Source organism: Hordeum vulgare, chromosome 6H (assembly GCF_904849725.1).
Source record: "Hordeum vulgare subsp. vulgare chromosome 6H, MorexV3_pseudomolecules_assembly, whole genome shotgun sequence".
Classification (NCBI taxonomy): domain Eukaryota; kingdom Viridiplantae; phylum Streptophyta; class Magnoliopsida; order Poales; family Poaceae; genus Hordeum; species Hordeum vulgare.
This window is the reverse complement of record NC_058523.1, coordinates 404918428-404934774: the sequence shown is the minus strand read 5'-3', so window position 1 is coordinate 404934774 and position 16347 is coordinate 404918428.

Below are 16347 nucleotides of genomic sequence, written 5' to 3'. Positions count from 1 at the left end.
TGCCATTGCCGGTGATGATGCTGTGGGGAACGCCATATCGGACAGAGATGTCTGTGATGAACCTGACAGCAGTGGGGCCGTCAAGCTTTTTGATAGGTCTGGCTTCGATCCACTTGGTGAACTTGTCGACGACCACCAAAAGATGTGTCATCCCTCCGCGAGCCGTCTTGAAGGGCCCTACCATGTCCAGTCCCCAGACGGCGAATGTCCATGATAGGGGAATGGTTTTGAGGGCCGAAGGCGGCATGTGGCTCTGCGCACTGAAGCGCTGGCAGCCTTCGCACTTGTCAACCAGATCCACGGCCTCCTCGAGGGCCGTGGGCCAGTAGAATCCATGACGGAATGCTTTGGCCACTAGGGTTCTTGAGGCGGCGTGATGCCCACACTCCCCCTGGTGGATGTCTCTGAGGATCTCCTGCCCTTTTTCTGACTCGACGCAGCGTTGGAACACGCCGGTCACACTGCGTCATACCAGTTCGCGATTGATGATGGCGTAGGCGGCGGATTTGCGCTGGATCTGTCTCGCCTCTGCCTTGTTCCGAGGAAGTTCGCCGCGAAGAAGGAAGGCCAGAATAGTTTGAGCCCATGATGGAGCCGACACAAGGGTCGCCTCTGCTTCTTCTTGACTGCTGGGGGCTTCTGCAGCCCCCGAGCATGAAGGTGTCTCTGGTGCTGTCACTTCAGCCGGCTCACCATCTACCTCCATGACGTCCACCCACTCGGAGGATTCGAGCCCGGGCAGAGCCAGGGTTGTTGTTGTAGCCGGCTCCGCCATTGGAGTTGGTGGGACCAATGGAGCCGGTATAGGAACCACATCCGACGTAGTTGGTGGAGCCAACGACGCTTGCACCGTGGATTCAGTCGGTGCCGCATTTGGAGTCGGCACCGTCAGCGCAGCCGGCGTGGGGTCCGCAGCCGGCGTAACTGACGGAGCCGACGTCGCTTGCGTCGTAGAGTCGGCTGGTACAAAGATCGATGCCGACTCGGGAGATGGCTTGATAGACGGCTTATGGAGTTGCTCGAGGGAGACGCCGGCTGGAATGGCCTGTCTCGTGGAGCCGATCTTCGCCAGTGTATCAGCCGCCTCATTTTCCGCCCTGGGAACGTGGTGAAAGTCACAGCCCTCAAAAGGACCGCTGAGCTGCTGAATGAGGAAGCGGTAGCTTGCCATGTTGGCGTCCTTGGCGTCCCATTCGCCAGAGACCTGCTGCACCACTAAGTCTGAATCGCCGAAGCATATGAGCTGCCGGATGCCGATCTCCTGGCAAGCCGGAGGCCATGAGCGAGTGCTTCGTACTCGACGACGTTGTTGGGGGCGGCGAAATGGATCTGTAGAGCGTACTTAAGCTGGCCCCCTTTCGGAGACGTCAGGACGATGTCGGCTCCCAGTCCTGTCCGCATCTTTGAGCCGTCGAATTGCATTCGCCAATGCGTGGAGTCTGGAGGCGGTGGCTCAAACTGGGTCTCGGCCCAGTCGACTAAGAAGTCGGTCACCACCTGAGATTTGATGGCGATGAGAGGCTCGTACCGAATATCATGGTCCGCCATGGAGATGGACCATTTGACAATCCTGCCCGTGGCATCACGGTTGCCCATGATCTCTGAAAGCGGAGCAGTGCTCACCACAGTGATGGCATGCTCTTGGAAGTATTGCTTCAATTTCTTTGCAGCAAGGTAAACACCATAACACATTTTTTGATAATGTGGATAGTTCTGCTTAGAGGCGGACAAGACCTCGCTAAGGTAGTAGACAGGGCGCTGCACTGGCAGGGCCTTGCCTTCCTTTTTACGCTGAACTACCAACACTACGCTAACCACGCGAGTGGTCGCCGTGATGTATATGAGTATGGGTTCCCTTTCAGATGGGGCTGCCAAGATCAGCAGGCTCGAGATTACCCGCTTGAGGTCACGGAAGGCTTCGTCCGCCTGGTCGTTCCACTCGAACTTCATCGTCTTCTTCATGAGCTGGTAGAGTGGAAGGTCCTTCTCGCCAAGCCGGCTGACGAACCGGCTGAGGGACGCCAAGCAGCCGGCGAACTTTTGGACGTCGAGGATTCGAGCCGGCCGCACCATACGCTCGATGGTGTAGATCTTCTCGGGGTTCGCTCGATGCCGCGGGCGGACACGAAGAACCCCAAGATCTTGCCGCCTAGAACCCTGAAAACACACCTCTCAGGGTTGAGCCGGATCTTGTATTCGCGCAGATTGGCGAACGTGTCCCGCAGGTCGTTGAAGAGGCTGAAGTGTTGCTTCGTATTGACGACGATGTTATCCACATAGATGTGGATGTTTCTGCCAATCTGAGGTAGTAGGCACTGCTGCATGCAGCGTTGGAATGTCGCACCTGCGTTCTTCAGACGGAACGTCATGGTGGTGTAGCAGTAGGCCCCGAAGGGTGTGATGAAGGAGGTCTTCAGGCGATCAACTGGATCCAGCTTGATTTGATGGTAGCCTGAATAAGCATCCAGAAACGACTGCAGTTCGCAGCCTGCAGTGGAGTCGATCACTTGATCTATCCTAGGCAACGCGAAAGGGTCTTTCGGATAGGCCTTATTCAGGCTAGTGTAGTCGATACACATTCACCACGTGTTGTTCTTCTTCAGCACCAGGACTGGGTTGGCCAGCCAGTCCGGGCGGAAAACCTCCATGATGAAGCCGGCTGCAAGGAGCCGGGTGATTTCTTCTCCGATCGTGCGCTGCTTCCCCTCGGTGAAGCGACACAGGGGCTGTTTCACCGGCTTCACATCCGGTCGCACGTGAAGTTTGTGCTCGGCGTACTTCCTCGGAACACCCGACATGTCCTTGGGGGACCATGCAAAGATGTCCCGATTCTCACGGAGGAAGTCGACGAGCTCGCCTTCCTATTTGGGGCTGAGGCCAGCCCCGATGGTGACGCACTGCTTCGGGTTGGCAGGGTCGAGTGGGACCTGCTTGGTCTCTTTAGCCGGCTTGAAAGAGCCCTCGCCGGACGATTGGGACGGAGGAGAAGGAATCGCCGGCTTCTCGGTAGCCTGGGCCACGAGCCGGTCGATCTGTCGCTTCTCCTCAGCAATCACCAAGGCGTCGGCGAGGCGGCTGCTATCTTGGCACACTCGAGCAACTTCTTGTAGTCGCCAACAACAGTGATGATGCCCTTGGGACCCGACATCTTCATCTTCAGGTAGGCATAATGCAGAATAGCCATAAACTTGGCCAGAGCCGGTCTTCCCAGCAGCGCGTGATACGGGCTACTGACATCCATTACCTCGAACCATATGGACTCATGACGGAAGTGGGCTTTGTCGCCGAAGAGGACGTCCGGCTGGATCTTGCCGATGGGCGAGCAGGACTGCCCAGGCACGATGCTGTGGAAGACAGTACTGGTTGGTAGGACGTCCGTCTCCTTGAGCCCGAGCTTGAGGAGAGTGTCGAGGTAGAGAATGTTGATGCTGCTGCCGCCGTTGACCAGCACCCGGGAGAATCGGCAGGTGAGCCTCTTGGAGGCGAAGGTGGGGTCGAGGACGAGTGCGTATGATCCCGGGTTGGGCATCACCGCATGATGGTCCACCCGGCTCCATGTGATCGGTTTGTCGGACCAATGCATGTATTGGGGAACCGGGGGGACCGTGGCATTTACCTCGTGCCGCCTCTGGCGGAGGCTATGCTTGTCGTCGCCTTCGCTGGTGAAGACGACGAACGCTCCATCTTGATGAGGGTAGTCGTCTTGGTGGTGACCGGCGTCGCGAGGCGGCGGCGGCTGAGCCAGAGCGTGGTTGGGAGCGAGGATCAATCTGATCCGCCTTGCGCTTGTAGTTGTTTTGGCCGCCTCGGTTGTCCCCAGCCGGCTTGGGAGTAGCTGGCGTAGACACAACCTTGTCTGAGGCGGTCACCTTGACGCGCATCGACGAGTCGGCCGTGGCGTATTTGTCCGCTTGGCCATGAGCATCGCTAGAGAGGTGGGCTCGGTGCACATGAGCTTGTGCTTGAGGAGGGTGCCGTCTCGGCAGCCGTCGATGAAGTACTGGATGGCTTGTATCTCATGCACCCCCTCGCAGGAGTTATGGAGCTCAGTCCACTAGGTGACGTAGTCGCGGAGGGGTTCGTCGGCCTTCTGGACGCACATAGCCAGCTCGCAGGGCTGGCCAGGGCGGTTGTAGGTGCCAGTGAAGTTGCGGACGAACGCCTCCTCGAAGTCCACCCAGGATTTGACACTGCCGGCCGGGAGGCTATTAAGCCAAGTCCGGGCCGAGCCGGTCAACATGAGTGGCACGTAGCGGACTGCTACGCGCTTGTTGCCCCTGGCAATGCCTGCGGCCATGGTGTAGTCAATCAGCCAGTCCTCTGGCTTGGCCGTGCCATTGTATTTTTGCGTGTCCCGAGGTAGGGTGAAACCTTGGGGGAATGGCTCCCCTCGGATCCGGGGGCCGAAGCATGCCATACCGACGGGTTCGTCTTCCTCTAGGAGGGTTGACTGGGCCAGGACGATGAGACACCGGCGGGCGTCCCGCTCATCCTGGGTGGCGTGAGCGCCAGCCTTGGCGGCGAGAGGGGAGGCGCCTCGTGAGCCAGAGACGTGAGTTCTTCGCAGGGGAAGAATCTCACACTCCGGATCGCCCTCGTCGCCTCCGCAACGCAAGCCCGAAGTGTGCTCACTCTGGCGCTGAGAGCGCCGATCTTGGCTTCCCTCGCACCTCCGGCCGGAAGGGCGATGCGAGGAAGATGCTTCTGCATGGTGCTGGCCGCTAGGGTTGCGGCGTGCCCCTGAGTTGGGTCCCGGGGACTCCGATTGAGCCTGACCGGGGTCAAGCCGGGCGTGTTGCTGGTTGGCGGCATCAAGGAGATCCTTGACCCGCTTCTCCTGGAGGGCGTGCTCCTCGCCTTCCAGGCTTGCCATCTCCTCCATGGCTGCCTGCGCCGCTCGCATGTTGGCCGCAGGAGTCTTGTAGGTGGGCAGATCGCCGCCTAGGACCTCGGCGATGAATCAGCCACGGTTGCGGACCGATCCAAGCCGGCTAGGGGCCTCGAAAATTGGAGTAAGGCCGTATGCGGAGTTATACTCGCGCTGCGTAGCCTCCAACCGATGTTTCACCGAAGCTACGGCGATGCCCTCCTCCAAGATACACTTGCGAGCCTCCTCCAGCGAGGCCCGAGTGTCCGCAGGGTTTGCGGAAGCGGTGACGGGTGTCTTCAGGCCGGCGATGACGTCCCGAAGAGTATCGGCGGTGGCGGCAGCGAGCTCGCCAGCGCCTGCGGAGGCCTTGCCGGGAGCCGTGCTGGTGCCGACGCCGATTACCATCACTTCCACGGTGTTGCAGACGGCAGCAACGTGGTATGGGGGTGAAGAACCCCACCGATGGCGGAGGGCCGTCGAAGATGAGGACGTTGCTGGGATATATGTCGTGGGCAGGCATCTCAGCGATAGAGAGCCTGCTGAAGCTGGCGCAGAGCGCCTCAACGTCGAATTCCTCGCCGAAGTAGCGCGGGCCGTCGTTGAGACGAAGGTCGCTGAAGAGAACGCTGAGGTTCTCCATAGCAACAACGACGACGCTAGGGAGCGCCTTGTCATCGGAATCTTCGTCCGAATCCGCATGGCGGATAGGGACGTCGATCATCATAGGTGTTGCCTCGCCGAAAGCGGGCTCTAGGGGCATGCAAACTGATCCGGACGCGATCCATCCGGTGGTGTAGGTGCGGGGCCCCGCCCAGCGTGTAAAGCCAGCCGATGCCGCGATCGGCCCCACGGTGGGCGCCAAATGTCGGTGAATACTCACAACATATGCCATAGGTAGGCTAAAGTCGGTGAGAACCAAAGGGACAAAGGTGGACGCTGGGAACGAGGTTGGTACACGCATGGGACGGACGATGTACCCAGGTTCAGGGCTCTCCGTAGAGATAATACCCCTAATCGTGCCGGAGTGTTTGATGTATATGAACAGAGTACAATGTCGCTCCTGGAGCTGTGTTGGGAGGAGGAAGAGGGGAGCAGCCGGCTTGTCTCTGCCTCTCTCTCTGTGGTTGGTGAATGTGTTCTGTTGTATGACTGGTGAATGATCGGCCCCCCCGCATGGAGGGCGACCGGGAGGTTTTATAGATGAACCCGCCGGACTACAATATGGATAAAGGGTATGAGTGTGGGACCTGGCTGGCAGCCTCGCCGGTTGGCCAGGGGCCCACAAGAGTCTTGTCTTGTCGCTTGAGGGGCCCGCCGGCTGCATGGTCTCAATTGCCCGTGGGATCCACCGGCTGGCCAATGAGGCTCTCGTGTAAGGTTGATGCCGAGCACGCGCTGTACGTCAAGCGTCTCCCCGCGAGATTCTTCATGGGCAGGTAGTACGGCCGCATCCACTGTTCCCCACGCCGAGTGCAGTAATGGAGTGGGAGTGTGACGGTCCGACACTATGCTAGGTGATGGATCAGAGCCGGGGTAGGTCAGCGGCGTGGCCGCCGACGCTCGTACCTGCCGGGCGCCCCGATCCAGTACCTTTGCTGACGCATAGTTACCTTTAATCGTGAGGTGTTATCCTGACCTACGATCTGATGTGACCTGTGATCTTTGGACGGCTAGCCTGCTTGGCTAGCCGGCTTAAGTGCGACTGCCTCCTCCCCAGTCCGGCTGGCGGGACCAGGCCGGCTCAGAAGAGGAGGCCGCCTTGACTCTAGCCGGCAGGGGTTGCCTGGCCGGCCAAAAGGATGGCCGCACCGTCCTCTAGCCGGTAGGTGATGCCTAGCCGGCCAGAAGACTTGGGCCTTGGGAATCTGTATACGTTCATGTCCATCGGGCCGGAAATGAAGGAATAGGCTTGATGAGCCTACCCCGGGTATCCCCCCGACAGGTATGCTTGTGATATGATATGGACAATGACACGATGTGATATATTGGATGTATGAGATGATCATGTTGTAATAGTAAATATCGACTTGCACGTCGATGGTACGACAACCGGCAGGAACCATAGGGTTGTCTTTAAACTAACGTTTGTGTTTGCAGATGCGTTTACTATATTCCTAGGACGTAGCTTTAGTTGTAATAGCATAAGTAGCACGACAACCTCGATGGCGACACGTTGATGGAGATCATGATGATGGAGAGCATGGTGTGGCGCCGTTGACAAGAAGATCGTGCCGGTGCTTTGGTGATGGAGATCAAGAAGCACATGATGATGTCCATATCATGTCACTTATGAATTGCATGTGATGTTAATCCTTCTATGCACCTCATTTTGCTTAGAACGACGGTAGCATTATAAGGTGATCTATCACTAAAATTTCAAGACGAAATTGTGTTCTCCCCGACTGTGCACCGTTGCGACAGTTCGTCGTTTCGAGACACCACGTGATGATCGGGTGTGATAGACTCAACGTTCACATACAACAGGTGCAAAACAGTTGCACACGCGGAACACTCGGGTTAAACTTGACGAGCCTAGCATGTGCAGACATGGCCTCGGAACATATGAGACCAAAAGGTCAAGCATGAATCGTATAGTTGATATGATTAGCATAGGGATGCTTACCACTGAAACTATTCTCAACTCACGTGATGATCAGACTTGAGTTAGTGAATTTGGATCTTGTACCACTCAAATGACTAGAGAGATGTACTTTTTGAGTGGGAGTTCTTAAGTAATATGATTAATTGAACTAATTATCATGAACATAGTCAAAAGTTCTTTGTGAATTTTGATGTAGCTTGCGCTATAGCTCTACTGTTTTTTATATGTTCCTAGAGAAAATTTAGTTGAAAGATGATAGTAGCAACTTTGCAGATTGAGTCCGTGAAACCGAGGATTGTCCTCATTGGTGCGTAGAAGGCTTATGTCGTTAATGCACCACCTGGTGTGCTGCACCTCGAGCGTCGTCTATGGATGTTGCGAACATCTGACTTACACGTTTTTGATGACTACGTGATAGTTCAGTGTGTAATACTTAATGGCTTAGAAGCAAGGCGCCAAAGACGTTTTGAAACGCCACCGAACATAAGAGATGTTCTAAGAGATGAAATTGATATTTCTACTCGTGCCCTTGTTGAGAGGTATGAGACCTCCGACAAGATTCTTTGTCTACAAAGTAAAGGAGAAAAGCTCAAATTGTTGAGCATGTTCTCAGATTGTCTGAGTGCAACAATCGCTTGAATCAAGTGGGAGTTAATCTTCCAGATGAGAGAGTGATGGTTGTCCAAAGTCACTACCACTAAGCTGCTAGAGCTTCGTGATGAACTATAACATATCAAGGATAGATATTATGATCCTTGAGCGATTCGCAATGTTTGACACTGCGAAAGTAGAAATCAAGAAGGAGCATCAATAGTAGATGGTTAGTAAAACCACTAGTTTCAAGAAGGGCAAGGGCTAGAAGGGATACTTCATGAAACGGCAAACCAGTTGCTGCTCTAATGAAGAAACCCAAGATTGAACCCAAACCCGAGACTAAGTGCTTCTGTTATGAGGGGAACGGTCACTGAGGCGGAGCTACCCTAGATACTTGGTAGATGAGAAGGCTGGCAAAGTTCACAAAATTATATTTGGGATATTGATGTGTACTTTACTAGTACTCCTAGTAGCACGAGGGTATTAGATACCTGTTCGATTGCTAAGTGATTAGTAACTCGAAATAAAAGCTACGGAATAAACAGAGACTATCTAAAGGCGAGGTGACGATACGTGTTGGAAGTGTTTCCATGGTTGATGTGATCAAACATCGCATGCTCCCTCTACCATAGGGATTGGTGTTAAACCTAAATAATTGTTATTTGGTGTTTGCGTTGAGCATGAACACGATTGGATCATGTTTATTGCAATACGATTATTCATTTAAAGAGAATTATGGTTATTCTATTTGCTTGAATAATTACCTTCAATGGTTTATTGAATCTCAATCGTAGTGTTACACATGTTCATAATATTGGTGCCAAAAGAAACATAGTAATAATGATAGTACCACTTACATGTGGCACTGCCGCTTGAGTCAAGTTGGTGTAAAAATGCATGAAGAAGCTCCATGCTGATGGATCTTTGTACTCACTCATTTTAGAAACGCTTGAGACATGCAAACCATACCTGTTGGTATAAACGCATGAAGAAAATCCATGCAGATGGATCGTTTGGACTCAGTTGATTTTGAATAACTTGAGACATGCAAAATCATACCACATGGAGCAAGATATTAACTTGTTGGAAGTAATACATTTTTGATGTGTGCAGTTGTGATCGCCCGAGACCGACGTTCCAGAAGATTCCCCTTCTATTCCATTTTGGTCGTGTGTCTATTTTCTTTTGCCGCATCATCATCGCATCATGCGCATCATCTGCATTGCATCGGCATCTCCGTTGCCACCAGTGTTCAAAACTTGCATCCGTTGTTAGTTGCCGGTTCTCGTCGTTGTCCGTTCTAAGCCCGACCACACACGCACGCGCCGCGGCATCGTCGGGATCTTCTTTTCAAAAGTGTGTGTAAATTTTTTTCTGATTGGGGTGAAACTTGGCATGCGGTCGTAATTATTTATAGCTAGGCCGCGTGTCGAATTTTGTCGCGATCAGAGTTCGTCTGGTACCCGAACGGTCGACCGTAGCGGCACCGTATTCGGTCTACCGTCGGACGGTTATCAGTGTTTTAAAAATCGTTGCCGCGCCGCCCGCTTTCCCTCTCGTCTCTGGATACATTCTCGACACAGCCACTCGTCCGTCCTGCGTTCGTAATCGTCCGATTCCGACAGCACGGTTGGATCCGGAACGAAATTCCGGTTAAACCTAGCCCCCCATTCGTCTATAAATAGACCCCCTCCTATTTTTTAGGCAGACAACCCCCTCTCTCCTCGAAATTCGTGCAAACCCTAGCCTCCACCTTCTGCAGCTAATCATCGGATCCGATCTGAGCAATCTGGACCGTCATATCGAATATCCAACGGCCCAGATCCGCCCCGTGCCCAACCCTTCTCCTTCCCCAAGCTCCTCTGCTCCTCTCCAAGGAGCCCTCGTCGCCGCCTGCGCCCTACCTCGCATGCCCGATGCCGCCTAGGTCCCACGCCCCCTGCTCACGCGCACTGCCTGCCCGCGCGGCCACCGAGAACCTCAGCCAAGCCAGCCCTCGCCGGAGCTCTTCAGGTCCCGCCACCGTGGTTACAGCGCCGCCCCGCGCCAGGTCCTCGCCGCGTCGCCCCTCCAGCCGCCGACCAGCTTTCCGTGTCCCGCCGCCGCCATGCGCCGCCGCTTGCCCCCCGTTCCTACTTCGCGCCGCACTCGTCGCGCGGCAGCAGCCGTCGCCGCCTGCCAGATCGAGCGGGAGTGCTCGATCCCATCGCCCCGTGACCTAGCTGCCTCGTCGCCAGCCTGGGCCTGGCCAGCGCCTCGCCCGCGGCCCAGTCGCCCCGCATCCTGGGCCTGCCTCGCCCCCTCTCAAGCCGAGGCCCAGATCGGCCTCCCCACCAGCTGACCCGAGGCAGGCCACCTCCAGGCCGCCTCCTCCTTTCGGCCTGAGGTGTGACAGCCCGATGCCGACGTTCCAGAAGATTCCCCTTTTTTTTCCGTTTTCGTCGTGTGGGTATTTTGTTTTGTCGCATCATCATCACATCATCTGCGTTGCATCAGCATCTCCGTTGCCGCCAGTTTTCAAAACTTGCATCCGTTGTTAGTTGCCGGTTCACGTCGTTGTCCGTTCTGAGCCCGACCGCACACGCTCGCGCCCGCGGCATCGTCAAAACCCTGTTTTAAAAGTGTGCGTAAAACTTTCTCTGATCGGGTGAAACTTGGCATGCGGTCGTGATTAGTTATAGCTAGGCCGCCTGTCGAATTTCGTCGTGATCGGAGTTCGTCTCGTACCCGAACGGTCGACCGTAGCGGCACCGTATTCGGTCTATTGTCAGACGTTTCATTGGTGTTTCAAATATCGTTGTCGGGCCGCCCGTTTTCCCTCTCGTCTCCGGATAACCACTCCACTCAGCCCACTAGTTCCACCTAACCACTTCCTCCGTTCGTGGTCATCGGATCGCGATCGGACGGGCGAGGTCCACCCCTCGAGAGACCAACCCTATACAAGTATCACCCCCCTAGGGAGGCCTCTCTCACTTCACTAGGGTTCCCCCTAGTCGTTTTTGCAGCCAACCCCCCTAGAAATCCCCACCTGCTAGCCCACACCCTTCAAATCCCGAGCCCAAGCTCCATAGCCTTTCTCAGCCTTCGGATATGAGATATGGGGCTCAGATTCGTCCAAATCCCCATCTACCGGACATGTCCGTGGTCAAATCGGACATGTCCGGGCGACCACAGCTCCTCCCGAGACTCCCGGTGCTGCTTTGAGCTGCCCCGCCGACCCCGTCCAGCCCCGCCGCCGCGCCACTCCGGCGAGATCCCGCCGCCGGCGACCACCGGGTCGAGCCCACCGCCTCTTCCTCCCCATCTCGGTCTCCCTCTCACTCGTCTTCTCTCTTTGTGCATGCAGGAACCCTCCATGGTAGCCGAGTCCCGATCTCCACGCCCTGGCGCCGGCTCAAGCCGCCACCGACGGGAATGGGTCTGGCCGCCCCGGATCGGCCGCCTCCCGGCCGCCTCCGCGCCTTGGCCGGCCGCCATCACCACCGGCCGCCGCCTCCACTCCTGCTGGAGCCCTGTGCGCAGGAGGACGACGGTCGAGCTCTGCACCCCGCCTGGGCCTTCGCTCTCCCTCGGCCTGCCCCGCAGCCACGCAGCCCAGCTGGCCCGTCCAGCCACCTCCTCCCCTCGGCGCTAGAGCCCATCACCAGCCGGCCCGAAGGCCCTGTGGTGAGACCCCCTCCCCCAAGACTATTTCCGGCCTAGGCGTGCATTAGCTATCTTGCGCCCTCGTATTAGGCCCGGTAGATATTTTTTCTTTTTAGGGATTTTCGAAATTAATAAATTCCAGTAATAGACAATAATAAAACGTCCGTAACTTTTAAACCGTTAGTCGGTTTGCGGCGTGTAGTATATGGTTTTGGTGTAGATTTTCGCGTAGAATCTGAATTTGCAACTTGCACATTTGTTTGACGTCGTTTAGCGTGCCTAACGCCTAGTTTAGCATGCTGTCTCGATAGATTTATTGCCGTAGTTATTTTTCGCGCGTGTCCGGTTTGCCCGAATGCCGTAGTAGAAATGCCCATGTTTTAGGAACCCCTTTGCCATGTATTTTAGAGCGGTCATTAGTATTTTTGCGTGTGGGGATTTGCTGCTAGTTTATTTTCCGTGTATAGGTTATTATCTCGCATTTACGTGTGGTGAGATTATTGTGTTGCAACCCCACATGTTTTATATGTTTTCGGGGTATTTTTCTGTGGAATTAGTTTTAGCATTAGAGTAAGTTAGTTCGCGCGATATTTTGCCATGTTGCCCCTTTGTTTATTTCATAGGATTTATTCCGTGCTTCGTTTGACGTGGTTGTCAACTAGGGTGTTGTTCTTGGGTGCTTAGACTAGCCCCTGGTATTTTTAGTTGCAATAGAAATGCATGTTTAGGCGTGGTTTGATTGCCCTCAAGTTGCTAGAAATAGTGCTGATTTGGAGGTGCGGAAATATTTCTATGTCTGAGATCTGTTATATTTTGTTGCTGTCTTGTCGTACTTGTAACTTGTGATCTGTAGCTCTTTTGAGGTTGGTGCAATGGAGTTAGTTGTAGCCCTTGTGTTTCTCTATCATGCTGTGAATTTTCATGCCATTTGGTGTCCTGTAACTTATGGTTTTGCTGCTGTCAATATGCCTTCAGATCAAAAACTGCACTTTCATGAAGTGTTATTTTCACTAAGTCTGAAATAGTGTGTGAGATGCCATTTTGTGTCTTCTTTTCCTAGTGTTCCTTGCTGCCATGCTAGTTTTTGTTAGTTGTTTGTTGTAGTGATTCTTGCCCTCTTTTGTGTCATGCCTTGGTTGATTATATTGGAGTTGAGTAGCTCGTAGTTGTGGGGCGTAGAAAATGCTATGTGGCTGATTTTGGCAGATTGTAGTCAGTTCTTGTTTTGCTCGTAGTTTTTGATCCCTAGCTCCGATTTGATCGTGTCCTATATGAAACTTGCTTAGAATCTCGTGTAGTTTCATTTTCTCTTGCAGGTTGAATGTTTTGAAATGCTCGTGACCGTCGTTGCATACATATTGCATTCATGCCTTCATATCTTGCGGTGTTCGTATCTTTTGATCCGTAGCTCCGTTGGAGATGTTCTCTATGTGTAAATTGCTTGTATTGACGCGTAGAATCAGGTGAACCTATTTGTTTTGCTGTTTAACAACTAATTAAATGTGTCAGTTCAGATCTGGACATAATTGTAAATTAACATGTGAGGTTGTCTCGGAGGTGCTATATGTCATTTCCGACCTCATTTAAAATGCCTAGATAGGTAGTTTAATTACGCTTCACCTCTTGCCATGATTAAAAACATTTAATATTGCCGTTTATCTAATTGGGATAGAACTAAATAAATAAACGTGGAGTTTCGTCAATATGCAACTCGTTGCATATTGAACTTCACTTAATGTGTAGTGTTTGATTGTGTGAATTGTCATGCCGTGACTTGCATGTGTTCAGCTGCTCATGTATCATTTGTGTTGTGCATCATGTGGTGAATTTCGTGTGTTGATTCTTGTTTCTGGTTTCCTTCGTCTCGATAGAGTTCCGGAAGCGTCTCGGATGTGAGGACCCGTTCGACTACGTCGGTTCCTCTACTTCACGGAGTCATTCTTCTTCCAAGCGGGATCTCAGGCAAGATGAATATTTCCCCACATACCATTACTATCATTGCCATGCTAGTTTTATCGCTTCTACCGATTATGTCATGTTGCCTACCACATGTTAAATATCAGCCTCTCAACAATGCCATGAAAACCTTCAACCTGTTCAACCTAGCAAACCACTGATTGGCTATGTTACTGCTTGCTTAACCCTGTTGACAGCGTTGCTAGTTGCAGGTGTAGATGTTTCCCTGTGAAAACATGGGTTCCTTGTTATATCACCCTATTAAATGCTATTTAATTTAATGCACCTATATACTTGGTAAAAGGTGGAAGGCTCGACCTTTCTAGCCTGGTGTTTTGTTCCACCTTTGCCCCCTTAGTTTCGGCTACCGGTGTTATGTTCCATAATTGAGCGCTCCTAACACGATCGGGGTTGTTATGGGGACCCCCTTGATAATTCGTCTTAGATTAAAGCTGGTCTGGCAAGGCCCAACTTTGGTTCTACATTTTCCCAACATAATAATCTTGATAACACTGAAATGCATAGGGAGTTAGCGCTACCCGAGGAGTAATTTTACATAAACAGGGGGGCCAGTGCTGATGGTGTTGGTCCCAAACGGTCTGCGTGCGGGGCCACCGTGAGGAAACTCGAGGTTTGGCACTCGTAGCTAGTTCCATCCGTCGTGTCCTGAGAACGAGATACGCGGCTCCTATCGGGATCATCGACATGTCGGGCGGCCTTGCTGGATTAGTTTTACCTTTGACGAGATATCTTGTGCATCGGGATTCCGGTGATGCTTTGGGTAATCTCAGAGTTGAGATTTTCCACTAGGGAATCCGACGAGATCACGAGCTTCGTGATTGAGGATTTCTATGCGGCTTGTGGTAATTTGTGATGGACTAGTTGGAGCACCCTTGCAGGGTTAAATCTTTCGAAAAGCCGTGCCCGCGGTTATGTGGCAACGTGGAAACTTTGTTTAACACTGGTTCTAGATAACTTGAAGTTAACTTAATTAAAATATGCCAAATGTATGCGTAGCCGTGATTGTCTCTTTCGTGAGTTCCTTCTTCGATCGAGGACATGGTGGGGTTATGTCTGACGAAGGTAGGTGTTCAGGATCATTCATTTGATCATCAGTAGTCACGTCCGCTATGCGTAGATCTTCCCCTCTTATTTCTTGTACTAGTAAGTTTAGCCACTAAATATCTGCTTAGCCCCTGCTGCAACCTCACAACTTAACCATGCCTCACCTAATAAGCTTTGCTAGTCTTGATACCTTTGGAAATGAGATTGCTGGGTCCCCTGTGGCTCACAGATTACTACAACACCAGGTGCAGGTACATGTAAAGGTTACTTGACGCAAGCGCGCTAATTGTTCATTTGGAGTTGCTTCTTCTTCTTCTTCTTCATCATCGATCTAGGATGGGTTCCACGCCGGCAGCCTCAGATAGCAAGGATGGACGTTGTTCTTATTTTTCTCGTTTGTTTTCGTCCGTAGTCGGACCCTGCTCTTACTCTTGATGATTACGTAATGTACTGATGTGACTCTGATGTAGCTTGTTGCGAGTGTAAGCCAATTCTATATATATATCTCTTCTTTTCAGTACATGTACTTGTAACGATATCCATTCTTGCTACACGATGAGATGCGCTTCTATCCCTGACGAGGCCTTCGTGCCAAATTGAGGGTCATATCTTGGGCGTGACACGAGGCCACTCAGGTACCCAGCCCCCCCTGCATCTCTATTTTTTTGCCTAGGGCAATGCATAGTCACTTTACGCCTTGCGCTGATTAGTAATTTAGGCCCGTGTAGTTATTAGGAATTTTCGGAATTATATTAATTCCAGAATATAGACGATATTTAGAATGCCCGTATCTTTTATTCCGTGTGTCAGAACGAAGCGTGTAGCATATGTATTTGGTGTAGTTTTGCACGTAGAATCCAATTACAAAACTTGCATATTTGTTTGACGTCGATTAGCGTGCCATATGCCAAGAAACGAGTGCTGTCTATATTGTTTCGTCCCGTAGATATTTTTCGGCGTGCCCGGATTGCTCGAATGCCTTAGATAAAATGTTCATGTTTTAGGAACCCTCTTGCCATGTGTTTTAGAGTAGTCGGTGGTATTTTTGCGTGTAGGGATTTGCCGCTAGTTTCTTTCCCGTGCTTAGGACATTATCCCGCATTTACGTGTGGCGATATTTTTGTGTTGCAACCCCACATATTTTATATGTTTTCGGGGTAGAAAAATCCTAGGATTTTTCTATGCAATTAGTTTTAGCTTTTGAGCAAGTTAGTTCGCGTGATATTTTGCCATGTTGCCCTCTTGTCTTTTTTGTAGGATTTATTCCGTGCTTCGTTTGATTAAGTTGTCAACTAGAGAGTTGATCTTTGATGTTTAGTCTAGCCCCTGGTATTTTTGGTTGCAATAGAAATGCATGTTTAGGTGTGGTTTGCTTTCTCTCAAGTTGCTAGAAATAATGCTGATTTGGAGGTGCTGAAATATTTCTAAGTCTGGAATCTGTTATATTTTGTTGCTGTTTTGTTTTGCTTCTATCTTGTGATTTGTAGCTCTTTTGAGGTTGGTGCAATGGAGTTAGTTGTAGACTTTGTGTTTCTCTAGCATGCTGTGAATTCTCATGCCATTTGGAGTCCTGTAGCTTATGTTTTGCTGTTGTCAATATGCCTTCAGATCGAAA